Source organism: Microcebus murinus, chromosome 25 (genome assembly GCF_040939455.1).
Source record: "Microcebus murinus isolate Inina chromosome 25, M.murinus_Inina_mat1.0, whole genome shotgun sequence".
Classification (NCBI taxonomy): Eukaryota; Metazoa; Chordata; class Mammalia; order Primates; family Cheirogaleidae; genus Microcebus; species Microcebus murinus.
This window is the reverse complement of record NC_134128.1, coordinates 21055002-21075367: the sequence shown is the minus strand read 5'-3', so window position 1 is coordinate 21075367 and position 20366 is coordinate 21055002. Positions and strand designations below refer to the sequence as shown.

General features: G+C 40.2%; 1 long non-coding RNA gene across 1 annotated transcript in view; it reads right to left on the bottom strand.

The window, feature by feature from the left end:
- Positions 1-1959: 1959 nt before the first annotated feature.
- The window catches only part of LOC142864356 (uncharacterized), a 43004-nt gene continuing 24597 nt past the window's right edge, over positions 1960-20366 (bottom strand). Inside the window, exons 2-3 of the long non-coding RNA XR_012914898.1 lie at positions 3113-3849; positions 1960-2834 (exon numbers count right to left, since the gene is read on the bottom strand). This is a non-coding gene — a long non-coding RNA (uncharacterized LOC142864356). The remainder of the gene's footprint in view (positions 2835-3112; positions 3850-20366) is intronic.

The window sequence follows — 20366 nt, the reverse complement described above, 5'->3', positions numbered from 1 at the left end:
TTATCAAATTGTACATTTGAAATATGTGTACTTTATTGTATGTGAATTATACCTTAATAAAGTTGTTAAAAATGAGTCTACATTTTTATATATAAGAAATGGAATATAAACTTTAAAAAATATATAGTTTACACTGGTATTAATAACATGAGATATATCAAAATAAGTTTGACAAAAGATATGAAAGTTCTTTTTACTAGAAACTTAAAGAAAAAATTTTGGGAAAATTAGAGACCTAAATACACAGAGAACATATTATCAAAAGACTTAATATTGTAGGTAATGGCAAATGACCCCAGTTTTAATCAAACCACAAACTCTGTGTGTGATTCTAATTGAATTATTAAAATGAAAGGAAGAACAAAAATTAGACTATTTGACGAAGAACCAGATGGGAGGACTTGCTCTAATGAATATCAAGACATGTTTGTAAAGACACAATAGTTAGGACAGTTTAGTACTGCCACAAAGATATATGAATAGAGTAAAATAGAAAGCTCAGAAATAATCGTATGATTATTTGGACACTTATTCTTAATGTTGTTAAGTGGTACAGCCGTAGGGATAAGGAGGGCTTTTCAATAAATGGCACTGTGTCAATTTAAAAAAATCACATTTGATCTCTACCTTTCACCACGTGCAAAAATCACATCATCAACACTATTGTAGGTAAACTCGTTCAGTGGAATTCATATTGCAATGAAAATAAATGAATCCACACTCTGCTCAAACACGTATTGAATGTCACAAGGTTGAGCAAAGGGAACTAGGCATTAAACAATGCTTATCACGTGATCCTATTTATATAAAATTTAACAAATGGGAAAAACTTTTATTAAAATTTTTAAGTATGCTTAGGCTGCAGAGCTATGAAGAATAGCAAGGATACGCTCACTGTAAACGTAGGCAGAGTATTGTTCTCCTGGGGTCCAGGAGGGTTTGGAGGGAGAAGCAGTAGAAGGCTGGCAATGACCTATTCATTTAAATGGAGGTGTTTACACTGGTTTTCAATTTACGATAATTCATTGAGTTGTATATTTATATATTGTGCACTTTGCTATATATGTGCTGTGTTTTGCAATGAATTTTTTTTTTTTAAGTGGAAGAAGACAAGAAGTTATGAGAATCAGGAGTACCTTAGGTGGAAGTGACCTCGGTGATGGACTATCTTCTCCCCACACCGGCTGTTTGTTTTCTAGTTCCCTCTGAAATGCTATGTGCAGTTTCACCAATCATAGCTTCATTCTGCACACTAAGCACCTTTGTAAAAAATGCAAACAACCTCTGGTTGTTTGAAGGGCTGTCATCACAAGTCTCTGGTTTCCAGATCCTAGAATTCTGTCTAACATGTCTACAATGATTCATTTACATTATGGGTTAAGTTGTCTTTCCTGAACTAGACAGGGGCTTAGCTGCCATTCATAAGACTGTTTCTATAGGGATAAAATCGAGATATCAAAATAAAGTATGAGAATGTGATCTATTTGTCATTCGGGGAATGCTTATACAGCAGCTGGAGTGATATAGGAAGGATGGACAGGATTGAGATTCTGGTGAACTGGGCTCAGGTTTTGATTCTACTAATCATTAGTTACTTTGCTGTGAGAAAATTATTAAAGCTGTTTCCTAATTTGTAAAATCCGGGTAAAAATATCTACACTCGAAAGATGTTATAGGGCACACGTGAGATAAAATAAGTGTGTGAAATACAGATTTCAACTTCACAACAGCAGGAATACAATTGGATGTAAGAGATAAAACAATCCTAATGAGATTGCCACATAGGACTAAATCGTTGTTCCGGTTAGCTGGTATTCACCTGTCACAGTGTCAGTATTTTGAGCAACGACCTGTAACCAAATCCCTTTCTATTATTACCCTTAAAGGCTCAGAAAAATATCCATGGAGTATTTCTAACTTACTTTTTGTAAACCTTTGTGAATTGGCATCCATATTTTCATCTGAACTCCTCACCTATAATTTTCACAAAGGTGCCTGGCATATAAGTCAAAAACAAACTATTTGTTGAATTCGTTAAAACTTTCTCGAATCTTTATATCTACAATCTGAACCACATCTTGAGATGGAATGTTTTGTATATGCCCTATCTGCTATCTGAAGTATGTATTTTTATTTGTCCTATGACTATTTTGTGTAGATTTCAACTATTTTCCCCAGATTTAGGATGTAAGGAAGATGATCCACATAAATTTGAAGCCAGGCTGGACATTGAAGAAGGTTTTGAGAATTTTCCTTTGAAGTTGTCAAGCACCAGGCAACATATGACATATCTATTGAATTATTTACATACAGTGTTTGGTATTTTTTTCCAGAAAGAGATGATACTATTGACCCATCATGACTTTATAGCCTAAGCTTCAATGAAATGATAAAAAATCATGTCAGTTTTCAATTCTACTTGCTCAGATTTATCTACATTGAGAAATATCTAGCCATGATTTACAGGGACACTCTGTGGTGACAGTCATTTTATGGGAGTCAAAACTGTCCAGCTCATGTGGCAAACAGTTCCCACAACTTCGTCCTTGTCAGCTCCATGCCAGCCAAACCAATTGGCCTTGCTGTAGCATTTAGAAGCACAGATGTATTTTCTATTTTTCACAATAAAATGTATCCTTTCTAGCAAGAGCAACAATTGGAGAACTATAGGTCACAAAAGCATTTAGTTTTTCCACTGCTCTAAATCTTCTATTTTAAAGTTGCTGGTGCAAAACATCTAAACCTACATGTAGATCGTCGAGGTGCCTTAAGTTCTCCTCTCCTGGCTGTGACTGTGAGGAAGAATGGCAACCGCACACAGTGGCTCAGGATCTCTGCAGGAGAGATAGCATCAGAGATTGAATTAGCTCTGTAGGCTGTCGGGCTGTGGTCTGGCAAACCATTTGGACAAACAGAGGAATCAATAGGACACTCCAAGTGGCCCATTCTCCTGGGAATGTTGCAGCTGTCTTTTGTGGAGCTCTTCCCAGAGAGCCTCCAAAAAGCTATTTAATTTATTATTTAAATTTAAATGAGAGGGTTACTTAACTCTTGGATCCTAGCTGTGAATATTAAATTAATCAAAAGCAAAACAGTATTATTAACGCATTACCTGGATCCCTTAAATTCATCTGTTTATTACTTTCTCCTCTATGGATGATTTCCCTTTTAGCTAAGGAACCAGAAGGAGCTGAGAGAGGTTAGAACAGGCGTCCTCAAACTACGGTCCGCGGGCCACAGGCGGGCCACCTAGCACATTTATCTGGCCCTCAGGGTGTTTTTGCCACCGCTGCCTGTCCTGCTTAGCAGCCGACTTGTCCTGGGACCAGAGTGTGCACTCTCCAACGGTCTGAGGGACAGTGAACTGGCCCCCTGTTTAAAAAGTTTGAGGACCCCTGGGTTAGAAAGAGAGCTGCCTCTTGGGGCTGATGGTTTTGGTATCTTTCTTGGCGATTCTTATTTTACCGTTTTTTGTTCATACTGGCGAAGTAACCTGGTTGTGGATCTAGTGTCTTTGGTCCTAAGTGTCAGCGGATCTTGTAGGTAGAAGCATGGCTGGTTTCACGGTGACCCAAAATTAGCCTGGACTTCAAAGAACTTCCTCTTTTCTCTGCATGAAGAGCTCTTTAAAGAAGCCCTTTTTCCTTTTACAAGGTGAATGCTTCGAAGCACGTGGGAGGAGTATTTCCTTCTCAGTGTTTACCTTTCAAAGGTGAGGAGTTCACAGACATTTCTCTGTTTGTACAGTAGGATCTAATCGCTGGCTTTGAGGCGAGGGCTCTTCTCAGTCTTATTCTACTGTCAGAAGTTTCCCGTGCTCATTTTTCACTTACTGATGCACTAAAGAAACTGTGCCCAGAACCAAAAAGGTTAAAAAAAAAAAAAAAAGCTTTAAATTCCTCTGGATATAATTCTGTCAACATCATATATCCCTAAAAATAGATTTTTTTTTTTTCTTTCACAGGGTACAAAGTGTTCACAAAGTTGCCAGGAATGACAGGCAGAGTGGATGAGAGGGAGGCGCACATATTTTCTCACTACACATGGAAGAATGGCTACAAAGTAATGTAACAGGTTTCTAACATATCCGCTTGGATTTATGCATCCAATTGAGTATGAGCCCCTCGATTAAGATAACTTAGGGAGGTTCTACAAGATACGCCACAATGTGCAACATGGTGCGGTAACAGCTTCGGAAACATCCTGAAATTGTATGCAAGTCCTGAGGGACGTCATTTCACACCATTCAAACCATATTTTATCTGCCTTAGGAAAAGCTGGGAGGCAAAAGGCAGGAACCATACTTTATTAGTCAACTCCCTTTGAGAAATAGAACAGTAACTTGTACTTCGTAAGAATTCTTAAAAATGTGTGGGATTGTTTTTGCATCAGTATAAAAATATCTTTAATTTTTGAGTTAAATTTTCTATTTATTTGGAAACAACTAAAAACCATTTGGAATTGAATCTGGTAATGTCAATCTTAGGTTGCAATAATGAGTAATGAGGATGATCCATCAACTGCCCTGCCTATTCTTGAAAACAGCCAAGTATTTAAAATTCCAATCTGAGTTGCAGGGGTTTCTTAGACTCTCCAAAGTACCAGAAGCCGCAGTACTTTAACCCCTGGGTGTGTTTGGAACAACATCAACAGTCATGAGCTGTCTCTCCAGTGTTAAATTCTGACATTATTCAGAATTATTTCCGTGATTCCTGTCCCCAGGTAGTAAGCCTCTAACATAATCTACAGCACATTCCACAATATACAAAGTCCCTCCATAAGGACAAACTCACCTGAAAAATACCCTCTAAAGAGAACAAATGTGTTATTCCAACCAATGGGAGGCAAGTGATTGAATAAACAAAACTGGCTGTCTCCTTCAGATGTACAAAAATAGGTCTTTTGTTCTCGGCATATATTTTAAATTAAATGCTATTGTTTAAGTAATAGACTGTGACTTTATGCATTAAAGGAAAACATAAGGTCAGGTGACTAGTTCGGGCCACAAACTTAATGCTGAATCTCAGCATTAATGTTCTCATCTATTGGAACCTACTAAGTGCCAGGTACATAACAGGTAATCTTCACTTTAGGAAGATTAGATAAAGAGATCTTCCTAAACTGAAAATATCGGGGTGTCATTTCCCCACTTGCTACCATTCAATGGCTTTCCATGTCTTCAGGACATGAGCCTAACTAAGCCCGGCACAGCAAATGTCCTTCTGCATCTGACAGCTTCCCGCCTCTCCACCATCTGGAGTTGAATCTCTTCCTCCCTGCTGACCTCTCACCTCACACTCTAACCCCACCGCTCTCCCCCAGTCAGACTGTTAAGCTGCAGCTTAGAGTCTGGTGATGGTGTGATGTCATTAGTAGGAACTGGGCGCTGGGACTATGAAGGAAGGAATTTGGGGACAGGGTGGAGGTGAGGGGCCTCTTACTAACAGGAGCCCAGAGTGGCCCGGCATGGATTCTCTGACCACCTCTCTATTCTGAGCAGTACAAGAATTGGACTTCTTGTTTTTCCTTGATTTTGTTATGTCCTTTGCTTCCAGTCACTTTCCTTCCCTTGGGAATTTGACTATGGCCTTAATAATAATGAAACAGAAAGGGGCTTTAAAAAAAAGATTCATTTCTGCAAAGCTGCCTCTGTCTTTCTTATTTTCCCACTTAGGTGTAGTAGATAAATGTAGACAAGTGGACGATAGATGGGTGGGTCTTTGGACAGAAAACAGATGCAAATAAAATTCCTTTTATTTCAGTGTCATTGAGCCAGGTGTTTTGACGGTGGGATTGGGACAGAGATCTGCAGGGGGAACGTGGGCGCTGGGATGGGTTGAGGGGGGAATATCTCAAGTGAGAGCAGGGAAGGTGAAACAAGGTATAGAGCAGATGAAGCTCGAGCTCCCCTTCCCTTTTGCTCTTGCCCTACAAAAGCCATTCTGGTCTGTCACTAGGGTGAAGAACAAGGTACAGGTGGGAGACCCAAAACAGGAAAGGAGTTTTTAGTGGTGGGGAAGACAGACAGTGAACAAAAGAAAAGAACCCCGTTTTGTAGCAATGGAGGGGAAAGTGTGTTTCTATACTTTCTCGTGATGGTGTTTTCTGGAACTTTCCATGACATGCTACAAAATAGTGGTTCTCCTATTTTAGCACATTTATTACCTGGGAGGTTGTTAAAGATTCCCTGACTTTACCCTTAAAATTTTTGATTCAATAGGTCGAGGGGCCTAAGAATCTGAATTTAAAAAAAATACCCCTGATAATCTGAATATGGGTGGTTTAAGTTCCATACTTTGAAACACACTGGCTGCCCCTGTGTTTGAGATTCAGCATTAACTCTGTGGCCCGAACTAGTCACCTGACCTTATGCTTTCCTTTAATGCATAAAGTCAGTCTATTACTTAAACAATAGCATTTAATTTAAAATATATGCTGAGAACAAAAGACCTATTTTTGTACATCTGAAGCAGATATCATTTATCTTATTGTTGAAAGTTCTATGGTAATGTTGTGCTTTTCCTCCAAATAATTGGCGTTATGGCATTCTTCTATCTTCATTTCTTAATGGTTTAATATGATTTCCCCCCCGTGTTTCAGCGTCCTATTTAATCTGCTACTGCCCGTTAAATCAGCTTCCCTTCACGGCGAAGACTGAGGCTGCTTTTGTTAGATTAAACATTCCTTTTTTATCTGACCCAGCTTTCAGCTTCATCTACTTAGTTATATCATCGGTTGGGTAGCAGAAATTGCCAGGATGTCACCCAGTGGGAAAATCAATTCATGAAAGAAGGCCTAGTGCTGTGTATTTGACTATAGAGCATCTCTTTTCTTTCTCCAAGCATATCTGTCTCAGCACACCTGGGTATTCCTCCCGAGGGCTAAGAAGTTTGAATTGCCCTCCTCTTAATTAGCAACATCCCTTTCCCCTTATTTTACAGGTGAACATGATTCATTCTCTTGTATATATTCCTAAGAGAGAGACTTGCTGCAAAAGGACACATCATTGTAAAATAAAGAGAAGGCCAGTGGTGAAGTGCTTAAAAGATAATTCTCCTCTATTGTTCTAGGAGGTGTTTAAAAAATGTTTCTCGTGATATAATCCAACATCCAAGTAGGAGCTAGGAATGTTCTCGTTCTGTGAATTTAGATGTTTCAAATATAGATTCATGCACCGCACCCCTGACATTTCGTATCTGTTGGCCTGTGGATTGAACTCGCTGGTTCCTGATCTGAGTTTATGATCTTCTACAGAGGCTACAGCTTGTGTCAGCGTCATGGGGTCTATAAAATTCCTGAAGCTGTATGAAAATTTTTGTATGTGTATACGTGCATTTTAATGGGGAGATCTTTCTTTAGATGGTGTGCGTTTCTCTACAGAGCGTATGATACCAGAAAGATTAAGAACAGTAATGCAGTAATGGCTCGACATGTCGGAGTGTAAAAATTAATCTTGTGTTGCAATAGTGGTATATTTCTCCGGGGGACCCTGAGGTAATGTCTATAGGAAGCTAAACGTTAAAGGGAAGGCTCTGCTTCCTCAGGAGAACTCTTGTTTTAGAAGGAACTAAAGATGCCTAAGGGGTCATCTGTCTGTGAGTTGGGTTCTGTGATCAACCCACATGAACCAATTGCAGGGAGCTCCATTGTAATTAACCCTCACACTCCAATTCTAAAGGACAAAATGTTAAATGCATTGTGAAGATTGATCAGTGTATAAGGGTGGGGAAAGAGAAGGCGTAAAGAGATACAACACATAGAAATTTCCCCCACCCCTCTCCTATGCTATAAAGCTTTCTCATACAAGGATTCTTTATTTTAAAAGTAATGCTATAGTCAAAGGACAGGTGAGTGGCTCTTTTGTAAAGAGACAAAATTTCAGATAGATACTAAAGAGAAATGAGGGATCTTTAAAAAAATTTTTTTTATATCAGAATATTACAGGGGTACAAGTGTTTAGGTTACATATATTGTTTTTGCCCTGCCCTAGTAAGAGCTTCCAGTGTGTCCATCCCCCAGACAGTGCACACCGCACCCTTTGGGTGCAAATATACCCATGCCCTCCTCCCCCGTTCCAGAAATAGGGGGGCCTTAATCATTCCTTAAAATGTTACTGAGACTACTCAGATTCACCTTACAAAAGTCATTTTGCATACCCATGAAGAAGAAGAAAGAGTACCTACATCAGATAACTGTTGTAAAAAATAAAATATATATAAATATAATGCAAAGCACATAGAATGATAATAAATGCTGGATGCATGTTTTATACAAGTGTTTATTATTTCTAGAGCAATCCTAATTTTAGCTCTGTTTTTTTTTTTTTTTTTTTTTTTTTTGAGACAGAGTCTCGGTTTGTTGTCCAGGCTAGAGTGAGTGCCGTGGCGTCAGCCTAGCTCACAGCAACCTCAAACTCCTGGGCTCGAGCGATCCTTCTGCCTCAGCCTCCCGAGTAGCTAGGACTACAGGCATGCGCCACCATGCCCGGCTAATTTTTTATATATATATCAGTTGGCCAATTAATTTCTTTCTATTTATAGTAGAGACGGGGTCTCGCTCTTGCTCAGGCTGGTTTTGAACTCCTGACCTTGAGCAATCCGCCCGCCTCGGCCTCCCAAGAGCTAGGATTACAGGCGTGAGCCACCGCGCCCGGCCTTAGCTCTGTTTTTATAAAATACATATCTAGTTGGAAACTAATCTTTTGTCAAACCAAGTATCTTGATTCTGAGTTCAAACTCACCAAGACATCTTTCCACATAAAAGTTGGTTTTTCTTTTTGTCTCTTATATGAAGATGACAAGGATCAAAGACAAGCATAATTAAAATTACCTAATGTTTCATTTAAACATTATGTATTGCATTTATTGTTCAAGAAAGTATGGTGCATTAATATCACTTTTTTTTTTTTTTTTTTTTTTTGACACAGGGTCTTACTTTGTTGCCCAGGCTAGAGTGCAGTAGCATCATCATAGCTCACTGGGCTTAAGTGATACTCCTGCCTCAGCCTCCCGAGTAGCTGGGACTACAGGTGCGTGTGACCACGCTGGCTAATTTTTCTATTTTTAGTAGAGACGGGGTCTCACTCTTGCTCAGGCTAGTCTTGTACTCCTGACCTCGAGCAATCTTCCCACCTCGACCTTCCAGAGTGCTAAGATTACAGGTGTAAGCCACCGTGCCCGGCCTATGATCACTTTTTAATACTTAAAAAAAATATGAGACCATACTTCCCCATTTCATCAGAATGGGCAACAAACAAACAGATGTATTGCCACTCCAGGAGACTGGCATCAGCAGAGTGGCTATGGCTCATTTCTAAAGCAATATGATCGTGATCGGTAACAAGGATAAACCAAATTCCACTGTGTCTTTCTTTTAGATCTCCACGTGATATAGCTGATCTCTGTAACTCACAAGTTTCTCTTCCAATTTATTTCTCCTTGTGCCTCTTTCCCTTGTCTTTCTTCCATGCTTAGAGAGATGCGTGAAGATAAACAATTTGCTTAACATGAACTCAAATCAGATAAAACCACCCACTTATATGAAAACTGTACCAAGCCCCAAATTGATGTCTAATCACAGCCTCACAAACACCTCCATTCCTAAGTTTTCTATTATCGCCTTACTTAAGAGTACAGAAAACCATTTTTTTCAAAGTCTCTCATATCCATGACATAATAAATTAGGCTGCTGTGGTTCTGCCCCCCTTTTTTTTCTGTTTTTTTTTTAGCAATTTGTGATTAACCCATGGAACCTCTGATGGTAAGGTATTTCTCTGGCTTGTAGCATAGCATGTTTCTAGCAGGGATTAAATATTTATATATGAAAAAGTAGAGCATTTGTGGTTGTTCCACTTTGGGTAAAATTACAGGCCTATCAATCTTAATGCCGTGGAGCATGAAATCAGGAAGTATTTTCCCCTTCACAGAATATTGCATTACACAGTTAGGTGTATTTGGGGAGTGATAATTCTGAATAGGACAAAAGGAGGGAAAGTAGAACCTACCCAGCTACCTAATCAAGCTTCCAGTTGCGATTTCTGTGTTAGTGCATATCATGGGTTTTCAATCTCTGCCCTTGGGCTCTGAGCCTGATGAATCACACTCAATCCGTTCCCACTGCTCTGTGGCTCCCATTCAAGTTGCTGACATGTATCTCTATGACAATATGGAGATATCCAGGCTGTGGTTACAAGACAACTAGAATGGTTTTTGTTGTTGTTGTTGTTTGCTTACTTGAGACGAGAGAAAAAGATGAAACCAGTGATTTGATGGTTTTTGGCCTTTGGGCCAAGTATTTTGGCTGGCATGAAGGATTAAACCTTATTACTAGAGACTAGATTCCTTTTTTCTTTTTAGTTTGTTATTGAAGTTGCTAACTTATTGATTTATGGCTGGGCATCTAACCTTGCAATGAGAACTGTGGGAAAATTAAATGCCATATGAATCTTGCCTATGGGAATGTTTTCGGTTGCTGCTATGTAGAAAGATAGCAGAAGCAGCCCTGGACCTGTGCTGTCTAGCGCAGTAGCCACTAGCCACAGGTTACTATTAAGTGCTTGAAATGTGGTTAGTCCAAACTGACATGTGTTCTAAGTGTAAATTACACGCACGAGTTCATAGACTATGTATGAAAGATTAGCTCAATAATTTTCATATTTATTGCATGTTGAAATGATAATATTTTAGATATATTGTGTTATAAAGTATATTATGAAAATCAATGTCACCTATTTCTTTTTCACTTTAAAAAAAGTGGCTATTAGAAAATTTAAAATTACACTTGTGGCTTGCATTTGTGGCTCGCACTACATTTCTGTTGGATGGTCCTGCTCTAGAACAAATCATCTGATTCAGCAGCTTGAAGTTCCAAGTTAACAATCATAGCCAGATCAAGTACCAAAGTACACTGCTCCTCATAAGCACAAGTTATTTATGTTCTTGTAGCTGGAAAGGAACAAAACAACTTACTCCAATGGACTTCTTTGGTGAAAGTGCCTCATGTTTTCCAAATGTCACCAGTTGAATATGCCCATAGTCACAAAGACTGCTTTTTTAAAATTAAAATTCTTGAGGCAGCAAAGTTCTGTTTCTTGAAGATATAAGTTCTACCTGACACAGTGTTATTAGTCCATGGAAAAGATGATTGCTTGGAGGCAATCATGAGACAATGATGAATTGAGTGTGTGTGTGTGTGTGTGTGTGTGTGTGTGTGTGTGTGTGAACACAGGTGTTTCTGATCATTTCTTGTAAGTCTTCCACAGAACAAAAAATCAGGGGATTTCTTTATTAGGTCTTGGTGTTGAAAGGGGATATTTAACCAGGCAACTTAAACTAGCTGGCCATCTACTCTGTAGCTTGCATTGTTTTAAAATAATTTTTGAATTATTATAACACTTTGTCATCAATATTTAACTGGAGTTGAGCAGCTAACTAGAACTATCCTTTTAACATTGATGCAATTAATCACCTATATTTGGTGCGCTAATCAATCAAATGATGTTTGGCTTAGACTACTAGCGAGAATGCATCAGATGTGATGGCACTTTTAGGCTAGTACAGACTTCTTTGTTCAAGTTTCCTTTGTCCTGCATGTTCCAAAGCAGAAAGTAAACTAGTCAAGAGCTTATGTTCTGCATCATTGGAAATGCCCTTGAGTAGATTCTGCTACAGCTCAATTACAGTTCGTAGAATTTCAGGAAGTCTAATAATCAACATTTCCATATAACTTTTTCATTTGTACCTGTTTTAGAGATTTAATAGTGATCTTTTTTCATAAACTTCCCTACATTTCTTATGTGGAAATTTTAATAACTATTTGGGAAGAGATTAAAACCTGAAAATACACTGATATCAAAAAGACAACATAAAAAGAGAAAAACATATATTGTATATGAGGAGGATGGATTTGAGTGTCAGACACTTAGTAACTTACAATTTAAGACTTTATAGGATTCATTGCATTTTAGCATAAAAAGAAAGGCCTGGGACATTCGTGCATGGCAGATGGAAATATAAAATGCGGCAACTATTTTGAAAATCAGTTTTTGTCAGTTTCTTAAAAAGTTAAACATAGAGTTGCTGTTTGACCCAGAAATTGCTTTTCTAGATACATCCACAAGAGGATCAAAAACATACAAAATCTTGTACATAGATGTTCATGGCAGTATTATTTACAATAGTTAAAAATGGAAACAGCTCAAATTTCCATCAATGTAGATAAACATAATGTGGTAGATCTATATATTGGAATATCATTCAATAATAAAAAGGAATGAAGTACTGATATCACTTACAAACAGATGGACCTTGAAACGTTATGCTAAGTGAGAGAAGCCAAGCTTAACAGGCTACAATAACGTATGAAATGTCCAGAACAGGCAAGTCCAAGGAGACAGAAAGCAGATTAGTGGTTGCCTAAGGCTGGGGTGAGGGGGTTGGGAGAAAGTGGGGGGTGATTGTTAATAGGTATGGGTTTTTTAATGGTGACAACATTTTTCTGAATTTGACTGTGGTAATTGTTGCACAACTCTATAAATGCTCTAAAACCTTTTAAATGGTATACTTTAAAGCAGGCGTCCTCAAACTACGGCCCACAGGCCACATGAGGCCGGCTGAGGACATTTATCCAACCCACCGGGTGTTTTTGGCGCCGCTACCTGTCCTGCTTAGCATCCGACTCGTCCCGGGACTACATTGCACATTTGTGGAATGTGCGCCGCACTCTCCAACGGCCCTCCAACGGTCTGAGGGACAGTGAACTGGCCCCCTGTTTAAAAAGTTTGAGGACCCCTGCTTCAAAGGGTTGATTTTATGATATGGGAAATATTACTCAAAGGAGCTGTTAAAAGCAAAAGGCCATTGGTATACAGGTAGGTGAACACTTCCATTCCCACTCTTTTTAGCCCAGGCAGTAAGCGTGCACGATTTGGACTAGAGGACTTTGCTTTTGGCAACACGATAGTCTCAACTAACAGACAAACACAGTGCAGCAACGATACCTAGAAATGCTGCATAAACTATGGCGAAACACTTTCGAGATGCCACCTGACCCTGCAGGAAAGACAGGGATTTCCTAGGTGCCAAACAGTGAAACCGCAAGTGCTCTTTAAGTAGGTGAGCAACCTGGGAGGAGATGGGTATGTTTCGATACTGACTAAGCGACTGAGCTTTATCACCCGTGCACAAATGGCAGATAGGATCTTGTGAAGAGGGAGCTGTAATGGAAACTTTAGCTTAAAGCCAGATTTCTGAAGGGCTACACATTCGGCAAAAGGGGAATGGCAAAAAAAATCTGCTTACCACCACAAGAAGACAAAAATAAAATCTTATTTCTTGCTGGTTTTCTTACAAGAGCAAAGTTTTCTTATAAGATATCAGAATACCAGCCTTGTTCCTTAAGTAGGTTTGGTGTCTGAATTTCTATTATAGCTGAGAAATTAGCGTAGAATTGGATCAAAGCCAGTGCTACTCCTGGGACATTTGGAAGAGTCAAGCCCAAAATAGATGGAAAGGGACCTTCCCCAGCCCAGGCTGTTGGGACTTGCCACAGAACAAAATCCCCCTGAATATGAGCTCGTAATCGAACATTTAAAAAGAAGCAAAGAACAAATCTATCACGGTCACACACATATACATTCAACAAAAAAGAATATTACCCATTACCCCTAGAACTTGACACAGTAAAATCAAATCTGAAAGAGACTATACAATAAAATTTAAAAATTTAAGAGACGAGTTGTCAGGCAGTTTGGAGCCATGGAGTAGAAGTATGTGTATTAAGATGGCAAGGTCTTAAAAAGAGTGTTGAATTAGAAAACAATAAGAAGAATGTGACCTCTTTAGCACAACGCCATTTATGTGTAGAAGAACAGGAATGGGAATTGGGATAAAAATTAATAAAATAAAATAAGGACAGGTTCTTGTATGGAAAGAACATGGCAGAGGCCTTGACCTAAGACACTGATGCATGATCGGGAAACGGAAAGGTGTGAGACCCAGATGGGCTCCATTCAGATCCTGAAGTTGCCACCTCATTGATTGGGTCTCTTTGGCAAGGCGAGTTAATCACTCTGTGCCTCAGTTTCCTCAATTCTAAATGACAGTTTGCCAGAGTCCCTGCATCACAGGAATGTGGAGAAAGCACACCATGCTGGCACATTGTCTTAGCTACTGCAGTGGTCCCTGTGCTGTGCCGCCCACGCTCTCTTCTGGACAGGAGGAGTTACCCCTGCAGCTGCCACCAGTGCTGCAGGCAGAAAGCTCTCAGCTGTCGGCACTTTGGGGAATCGCAGGTCTGAAGACAGCTGCCTCATCCACGGTTACACTCCCTTCCTAGGGTGGCCCGAACCCCATATCGAGATGACAGGGGCCTTGACCTGTTTTCCCTGCTGGAGACACGTCTGAAGGGGCACCGTAGCCTTGCTTCTCGTGGTGGGGGCGTCACAGCTCCACCTCCCTCTCTGCCCAGTCTTGCTGCCTTTCCTTCCCTTCCCAGCTGTTGAACCCACGAGTGAGCCCTAATACAGCCTCAACTGTCCAATGTCTGTCTCAGAGTCTGCTTTCCGAGGTACCCAACATGTGAATGTGACAGCTGCTATTATTACTGTTATCTGACATGTATGATCAATTCAATTCCCTACACCTAAGAATACACACACACACACACACACACACACACACACACACATATGTATACTGAGAGGAGAGAGATAAAAGAGGATAGAATAAGGAAAGAACAAGTCCTTAAGAGAAGCAGATTTGAAAAAGAACCAAATACAATTTTTGCAAAGAAAAATATATATAATCATGGGAATGAAAACTCAATAGATAAACAGTGGCTTAGATGCAGCTGAAGAAAGAATAACTAGAAGAGAGATATTAATAAATTACCCAAAATGTAACAGAGAGAGGGAGAGGGAGAGAATTAGAAAATCTTAAGAAGTTGAGATATGAGAATAGGAAAGTCTCACATAGCTCTATTAAAAAAAGAATTCAAAAGGGAAGAATAGAGAATGGGAAAGCAGAAATATTTTTTAAAAAGGGCTACTGACTTCTTAAAAGTGATGAAAAATACACATCTTTAGAATGAAAAAACACATCAAGTCCCAGAGAGATACATAAAATCCCTCTAGCTATCAAATAGGGAAGCTTCACAATACCAAAAACTATTCAATAGATCTTAAAAGCAATCCGAGGGAAAGGGCATATCTAACGAAAGAGCAGTCATACTGACAGCAGACATCTCAAAAGCAACAGTCCAGAAAACAGCAGAACAACATCTTCTTCAAGCTGAGGGAACATCACTGTCATCTGAAAATTCTATACCCAGCTAGTCTATCATTCAAGAGTAAGGGAAAATAAGAACTTCCCAGACTGAGAGACTACTCGAATACCCCACCTAAAAGATTTATCAAGAATGATTTTGGGCTGGGTGCGATGGCTCATGCCTGTAATCCAAGACCCTGGGAGGCCGAGGCAGGAGGATGACTTGAGGTTGGGAGTTCAAGACCAGCCTGAACAAGAGCTAGACACCGTCTCTACCAAAAATAGACAAAATTAGCCTGCCGTGGTGGCATGTGCCATAGTCCCATCTACATGGGAGGCTGGAGGCTGGTTTGAGCCCAGGAGTTTGAGGTTGCAGTGAGTTCTGATGAGGCCACTACACTGTAGCCCAGCCAACAGAAGAAGACTCTGTCTCAAGAGAGAGAGAGAGAGAGAGAGAGCGAGAGAGAGAGAGAACGATTTTGAGAAGAAATTTACCCAGAAGATAGTTGTGAGCTGGCATGCAGGAAGGAAGAAAGGAGGGAAGTGAGGAAAGTAAAGTAAAAAAAAAGAGAGAGAAAAAGCTGAAACAAATGTGGCAAAATGTTCACCTCTTTTTCATTTGGGTGACAAGTAAGAAGAGTTTTGTTTTGTTTTGTTTTTTATACACATACATATGTTTCAAGTATCTCATATATAAAAGTAGATAAGTTAAAGCAAGCATGATGCATGGCCTTCTGAAATCTGGGTTGCCTGTATTATTTTCCCACAGTGATAAAGTTTCTGTAATTTTTAATCCTAATCTCAGTGGTCTTTCACTTTCAAGATAGTGGATTTCTGCACGAGTATATACCTTCATCATGCACACACCTATTCTAGTAGATCTTTCCTCAAGTAGATCTTTCTTTAGTCCATTTATTTTACTTTAAAAACATTTCATTTTTTTTTTGTAATTGACAAATAGCTGTATATATCCATGGGGTATGTATTAATGTTTTGATACATATAATGTATAGAGATCAGATCAGGATAATTAGCATAGCCATCGTCTCCAACATTTATCATCTCTTTGTGTTGGGAGCATTCAATATCTTCTTAATATTTACTTCCCGTTTCGAAAACATCAATCCTGTATTTACTTTGTTTCCCACTTTCTATGTATAACATGCGGACGTGTACGGCAAGTTTCCTGCAAAAATCCCCTCTTCAGAGGCTGCTCATCCTCTTCATTGCTTTTTATGCATATCAGTCGTATTGTCCATAAAAATCAGTGTCTTTAGTTTTGTTTTTTCCCTGGATTTCTTACTCTCTGCTCCTAGAATTCAGCTTACGTTCATTCTGATGGTGTCTCTGGGTCCCTGATTTCTCACCTGTTCTTCGTCAAGCGAACTCCTTTGGCTTTACGATTGCCACTAGATCACAATTTTTAGCATGAGAAATGACTCTCTTACTATACATACTGAATCCCCCCCCCCGTAAGTATAAGTTATAAGTGCTTGATTTGGATTTTAAAAATGTCAGTTATGACTCTACTACTGATTTAACTCATTGTTGAAAACTTCATCTTCTTTTCCGAAATCAGGTTCTATGATGAAAGAGAAATCCAGATACTACCCGTGCCCCCGGGGCCTCTGTTTCCTGACCTGAACTTCAAAGTCTCCGGAGATAAGCTGGAGATTTTTAATAACTGCATCATTTGTTCCTACACGAATCAGCAGAAGTGGGGAGCGATCGCTGTCTGATTACTCCTGGCAGGTTGTCAGTCGGAACCCACATACGTGCTGCGGGAGGTGGCTCGCCTCCCAGAGCGCTTCGTCAGAGTGATGCATATTCAGCTCTCTCTCGTCCCAGCAGGGCGTTCCCACCTGCAGACTCTCTTTTCTCCCCTGGGGGAGACTCACAACCTTTTTCATAATTGCCAGCACCTATGGAATTGAGTGTTTAATGCAACAAAGAATGGTATTTCTTCAAAATGCCATCGTTATCCACAAGAAGAGGCAGTGTGATGAATTAGGGAGAGCACCGGGCAAAGAATCGGACAGCCAGGATTTGGTTCCATTCTCTTATTACAGAGGGATAAAAAAAAAATAATGTTATTTTAAGACAAAATTCCGAGTCTTCAACGAAGTTTCAAGCTTTCGGGGGTCCAATATAGGCTATACCGATTCTGCCTTCTCTTCCGGTGTGATCCTGACTCGCACACGGATATGCACGTTCAGTTATCTTTGTCCTTGGGGGCACTTTAGTTAGGGGGAAGTATTGATCTATGCAAACATTTTTATCAACTGTCCAGTTGTATGTATATAAACTAATAGGAATATTCTAATCAGAAGTGTCATTCCAGATAAAAAGTCATTTTTTTCTTCCTTTCTGCACTCCCACTAATTGGCATCCTTTCCTCTCCTCTCCTGGGGAACTTTCTCTTTCTGGCTTTCTTCCTAGAATTTTTTCCCCCCTTCTTGTCTAAAACTCCTTCACTGAAGCTACTAATCTGGAGTGATGAAAGGTGTCATTTAGGGCCCCTTTACCCTGCCCTGCGGCAGGAAGATGAGTTTGCTCTTGTAACAAATGGAGTTGGTCGTCACCCCGGGCAGAGGACACAGGGCTGTCCCCATCTCCCTGTGTCCCCAGGCCACCTCACAGGTTCCTAGTGTCTCTTTGCCTCCCCCCTCAACTCACAGCTTTGGAGATTGCCCCACAGACCCTCCTGGAACCTTATCTCCTATTGTAGGCGTCAGGAGTTCTTACCCTGCAGGAGTTTAGGTTTGGGGAGAAAACTTCGTTTGAAGGCCGGGGGCATCTCAGAATATTCACTGGCTGTACTCAGGATCGTTTGCATGGGCAAGGCAAACTTTCACTTTGATCAAAGACAGGATGAGTGCAGTTTGTGCATTCATTAGTGATTAGTCCTCCATCTAGTCGATTATGGTATTTAAAACAAACGGGGGGGGGCCTTTTTCCCCACCTCTGTTTTAAAGGTAACTTCTACACGTGGTAGAAAAGTTGGAATATAAAGAAAAGCATAAGGATGAAAACAAAGATCTCCTGCAAAGGGCAGCTGTATCTTTAATGATAAGAGACCAATGATAGGCGATAGGAACTCTCCACTTAATGCCAGGTACCGCGTGGCCACGGCAGTGACCGAGATGTGGCACCGACCAGGCAGTCTGTCCCCACAGCCGTGCTCTTCGTCCCTGACTGCACTGCTCCCAGCTGGCAATACCCGGATGTGTGTGCTTCTAGGGTCCTAGAATGGCAATAATGGGCACTAAGGTGCCAGGCACCTTCCATGTGTCATTTTAGTTAATCCCGTAGTAACCCTTTGAGGTAGTCAGTGCTATTATCATCCTTATTTTTTTAGATGAGGAAACTGGGGCTTAGAGTGGTGATAAACTTGCCCAAGGTCAAGTTCAGATAGCTTGAGAACAGGGTAGCTGGGTTTTAAAATAGACCTTTCCACTAAAATCCTTACTCTTGGGAACCCTAATGAACATTTTGCTACTTTCATGGGCTATCAGAATTGGAAGGAGTCTCAGCAGTCATTTCCTCCAAATTCCTTGTTTTACAGAAGGAGCAGCTTAAAATCAGAGACATGAATTAATTCGCTAGCGGGAATAGAATCAGTCCAAGGCCATGAGTAGCGTCCAGGTCTCCTGGCTGGCAGGGCAGTATTCGTTCTCCTGAGTTGGGCTCCAGTTGAGGGAAGGGGAAACGCGTTTCTGACCACTGGGCAGTTTATTTCAGAAGAATTATTTTATGCTCTTCCCTGAACATCATTTTCTTAGGTCATCCTCTATGACACATGCAAAAAACTCTCATATTTCATTTATTTTTCACACGGTAGGAATTCACCTAGGTGAAGTGCAGTTGAGCCTGTAGCGTATTAAACTCCAATTCCAAGAAACTCGAAGCAGTGTCTGAAAGCCAAAATTCCAATCCCATAAAAGTCATCAGATTGACTTTTGAGTGTCCAGTTCCAAATGCTAATAAGACAGGGCTCACATGCAGGGTGGATCAGACATAAGAAAAAGTAGCCTGAGCACCGTGCCCCTAGAGATGGCAGGAAACCTTTCTTTGTGCTAAATAGATGAAAGGTGATGGACGCTTTAACCTTAGCTCTGGTGAGAGAGATCCAGGTGAAGTGTCGCCATTCAAAGAATGGCTGCAGGACCCTTTTCTATTCTCTACCCATTTTTCCATCAACAGAAGCCCCAGGTAGGGAAGAGGGGAGGAAAGCACAAAGGCAAAGGAACCAGGCAATAAGTAAAATATTTAAGGTCACAAGGTGAATGCGTCTCAGAAGCCAAGAAAAGAATTCCAAAGGAATCATCTGCAAGAAACAATGGGCTATGTCTTCTCCAGAGAGTGTTCCGAATGGACAAGCTCATGTTAGGCAATCTCAGTGCTGTCTTCTTGAACTCTTTGTTTTCTGTCTCTGTCTCTCACCCTTTTACCTCTTACACAATGCATTTCTTTAAGCCAATATTTGCATTGAAGAGTGGGGTAAAGGCTCACAAAATCTGTGGCTTACCAGTGTTCTTGCCAAGAGAGTATCAGGGGGACAGCCAAATATTCTCATTGGCTGGGCTGCTGATCAAGTGCGAATTACCCAATGCGGTGATTGTATTTCCTGGGTGCACCTCATGGGCACAGCCTTCTCTTTGTACCTAAGCACACCTAGGGAAAAAGTCTCCCTAGGTTTTCCTGTGTCCTAAAATTTCTAGTCTCACTTTCCCCAGTAAGTGACATAGCACCTGCTCTTTTTAGTAGCTGTACTCGTGTTCTTAATTAAACACATATTTTTCGGAGGCATTTCAGGAGTCATTAAAGTTTTTTCTTTTTCTTTTTTTATTTGAATGTATGAAAATATAATTCCCAATTACTTCACTTCTTGTGTCATATTCTTCAAGGTTAGAAACGTTGTGTAGATGGAAGAGACCATAGCTGCCAAACATGTATGATATCATATTTCAAGTAACGTTAGTTTCAAGATCTTTTAACTAAGAAAAAATCACCTGGTGGTTGATAACGCTTGCCAATAATTAAAACAATGTTTGCTTTGTAGATCAATTTATTTGACTTATTGGAAAACTGCATAGATGAAGA